The 3,994-nt window shown below is 40.2% G+C and overlaps 1 non-coding gene across 1 annotated transcript; it reads left to right on the top strand.

Annotated features, from left to right (window-relative positions):
- Window positions 1-3,454: 3,454 nt before the first annotated feature.
- Window positions 3,455-3,560, top strand: LOC118480708. The gene has a single exon (XR_004863686.1). It is a non-coding gene; the product is annotated as a small nucleolar RNA R71 (small nucleolar RNA).
- Window positions 3,561-3,994: the final 434 nt, after the last annotated feature.

The raw sequence follows: 3,994 nt of genomic DNA, 5'->3' as shown, positions 1-3,994 counted from the left end.
CACCGTATCTTACAGAGTTTTATTGCCCATTTTACAAAGTTTTTAGGTTACTATTTATATTGTCATATAATAAGTTTTCCTGGCTTTTTCATGGGTTGACTGACGGTTCTAGTAACGATGCTCCCTCTCATCGTACTTCCAAGTTAGATGCTCTCCCATTTCCCAGATCCTATTACCTGTACCTATCAGTTCCTCACCGAACTGACGGAGTTCAGCTAGGTTTTCATTACTAATAGGAGGATTTGGGATTGGTTCTGGGTCGAAGTGTGGAAGGAAGCTATAAGGACTGTTGACTATGTTTTGGAATTGCCAGTCGTTTGTCCACCATTCCTCCAGTTCACCTAGTGGTCGGGTGTGGATTAAAGGTTCAGGAATAGCTGGTGCTACGTTTAAGGGAAATTGGACTGTAGTCGGGTAAGGATACAAATTAGTACGGATTGGGCTTATGACTTCACAGTTTCCTAATAGACGGTCTATTTCGTCTTGAAACGTGATTTCTTCTGGCTGTTTAGAACTTTCACCAATTTCTATTCCCTTTTTCTTAAGATCTATTCCTATTTCCTTTTCGGGTGGTTTCGAACTTTCTCCAGTTTCTAGTTCCTTTCCCTTACTCATACTCACAGGATTTTCTATTTTAGGAAGTCTCCTAGTGGCTAGTTTCCTACGGCGTACTTTCCTCCATTCTACATATCTTCTCTTCTTTTTAGGTTTGGCTTTTTCCAGCGGTGGAGCTTGGAATTCCACGGGTTCTTCTATGTCAGCAATGTAACCAGTAAAGTCGTGAGAGACTTCGATAGGCACTGGATATAAGTTGAGATTCTGAAAAGCTTCCGACATCTCATTCATGCTGCATAGCATATATGCAAAATGCAATGTTAAAATTTTGGAACAAAGTTTAACAAACGAACACTGAAGTTTTATTGCATATTACTTTGTATAGAAGAAAACACACTAGGATTTATTTATTTACTGGGTGGTGACTTTCTACTAGATTTGAAATTTAAAGGTTTGCATTTTCGGCTACGGTAGCTAGCATATAAAGGTTCGCCCATTTCTCGTCTATTTTATCTTCCCAAGGTGCACTATTACCAAATTCTTGGACTTCTGGGTTAAACCTAACTCTCTTGGTTCGGGGTTTCTTGTTATCCTGACTCTTTTTAAGTATTGAATCCCTTTTCTCTGGGGAAAGAGGATTCTCGTAGTTTGCCTTTCGGACAAAGATTCCTTCTTCTAAGTTTACTGGGTTTTTAGAAGAAGATGCAACATCTAGTTTGTGGTAGATAGCAGACAGCTTTTGTTTACCCATACTGTAACTAACAAATAGTCAGTTAATAAACAGATAATCACAGAATAACAACTAGTAAAATTAAGTATTATTGTCAAATACTTAATTTAGTATTAGGCTTAATCAGCGGCTCGATCAGTGGCTCAATAGTTATTAATTCTTAGCTCTGATACCACCTTAATTCTGTCACGGCCCCCGACCCGGTTTGACCCGTTCCAGGAGCCGCGGGACAGAATTCCCGTGGTATCGGATTTATGCGACAGCGGAAGTCTTTTATTTACAGGATCTTTTCACCGGAAAATACTTGTTTAGTATATTACACAAAGTTTAAGGGATAAATCCCATAATTTACAATAAGTTGATTTCACACTGAAATCTTTATTTTCCAAAACATGTTTTATTGGTTTATTCACACTGAGCCACTTCACTGAGCTTGATAGTGCTTTACTGCACTTTTCCTGGATCACACAGATCACCTGAAACATGTTTGAAAAAGATTTTGTCAGCGGGGAAATACTGAGTGAATCATTCCATTTTCTAAAACGACCCGTTAGTTATAAATTCACAGTATTAAGAGCGATTACAATGTTTCTATCAACCAATTGTCAAGAATGGGTATTTGTCACTCGACCGGATCTGTGACTGTGGTCATACCACTATTGGGTCCCGTCGCCCCAATAGTGACGGTTCACTCACATAGAGTGATACTCACTCACCTAGAGTGATAAAGATAGTAATGTGCACAATACCCCACATACCAGCTGTAATTTGGTGATTACAAAGACTTAATCCCTGTAATTATAACCTTGAAAATAATTTGAGGTATTGTAATACTTACTCACAAACTGTGAGAAAACAATTTAAAAAGAAGAATGACTCACATTGCAGATTCACGAGCAAATAGATAATGCCTACTGATTAGCCTTGATTATACCTAGTTTAACACAATGCACACACAGGCAGGTTAGTAACTAATACAGCAGTTACGTCAATTCACGAGATTAAACCCTCACAACGATTAATCAGTGCAATACTCGATAATTCAATCGGATTCACAACGAATAACAGAGCATAGTCCGAATTCGAACAGCACTCAAATATTCAAGTCGAAATCACGACGAATAATCAAAGTACAAGCTCGATTGAGCAGCACCCAGACTATCGTTGGATAGTTATAATCGATCGGACGTTGAATCGTAATAGCGATCGAGTTATTACCCTGATTGCGGCAGCGTTTCGTGATCGTGTGTGTTTGATTGTGATATAACAGTGAGATCTCGACGTATACAGAAGCTATGAACGTCGTTTTAACACCACAGTTCAAGTGCCAAGGTCGGCTATTTATAGCTGAAATTTCGACACGCTTACGGACCGTATGACCCAACCCTTACGGTCCGTAAAGGGACCGGTTTGCTTACGGTCCGTAAGGACCAACCCTTACGGTCCGTAAAGGTGCAACCTATTTTTCCTAGCCTAGCTGAGTTCGGTTGTAGCTTAGGTGATTCAATAATTTCAACCAATCAGCTTTTTGCAACGGCTTAAACTAGATAATTATCAATTAGGGTTTGCCCCCCCTCGAGTTTTAGGGGCCCTGATCCTGATTCCGATTATTCCGGAAATTTCAGGGTTTATGCCAAATTACTTGAGTGTCTTAATTAGGGTTTTCTTATTGGATAATTATTATCCTAATTATGGGTTTTACTGACAGTTGTTACATTCGGGTTAGCTTGATTTGAAGGGTTCCCATATAGGAAATTTGGGTGGTTCCTCAACCCGGGGTGGTAAGTGTTGGAATTCATGTTGTAGTTCCTACCACCCCCTCCTTGACCTTGTACCACATGAACTTCTTCATATTGCCCTTCCACCATTCCTTGGCAATTTTCAGTCGCATGACCTATTTCATTGCAAATAGCACAAACATCATAAATTTGGTTAGAGGTTTGAACATTACCATCATCGACCGCATACATTTGTGTTCGGGTAACGGCCGGTCGTGCTCTCCTTGATGCTTGAGCTTTCCTCTTTGAAGTAATGGCCATTTGTTCCAAGAACTCCCAATCGTCATTCACGTAATTCATGCCAAATGACCCATTTGTAACGGACATCAAATCACGAGCATCTTCGGCACTTAACCTCTCGTGGAAGGCATTCATCAACTCCCAAAGTTCAATCCCATGATGAGGACAATTTTTGATCATCATATTAAAGCGCTCGAAGGCTTCATGGAACATTTCGCCTTGTTGTTGTTGGAAACTCCTCAACCCCTTCCTAGCATCGTTGGTCTTTTGGGCGGTATAAAACTCGTCTAGGAAAATTTGTTGCATTTCCGCCCAAGTATAAATAGATGCCGAAGGCAAAATGTAGAACCACTTCTTTGCCTTATCTTCCAAAGAGAATTGAAACAAGACCAACTTCACATCATCGGCCGAAAAACCTTGACTCCCAAGAGTGTTACAAATTGAGTCATAGGCCTCCAAATGAAAATAAGGTTCCTCCGTTGCTAGACCCTTATATTTCGGCAAACTTTGTAAGGAATTAGTCCTTACTTCAAAGGTTCTTCCTTGGTTGTTATGAGGAATAACCACCGGTGAAGGATTGTGAGTAATTACCGGCCTAAAATGCGTTTCAATACCTCTTGCATGCTCTCTAAGATGCCTCCTTAGAACACCAAACCTACCCCTTGGACGAACTCCCATTGGTCTTGGTATA

The sequence above is a fragment of the Helianthus annuus genome, chromosome 7, assembly GCF_002127325.2.
Source record: "Helianthus annuus cultivar XRQ/B chromosome 7, HanXRQr2.0-SUNRISE, whole genome shotgun sequence".
Classification (NCBI taxonomy): Eukaryota; Viridiplantae; Streptophyta; class Magnoliopsida; order Asterales; family Asteraceae; genus Helianthus; species Helianthus annuus.
The sequence above is the reverse complement of the archived record's forward strand: the minus strand, read 5'-3'. Positions and strand labels throughout refer to the sequence as shown.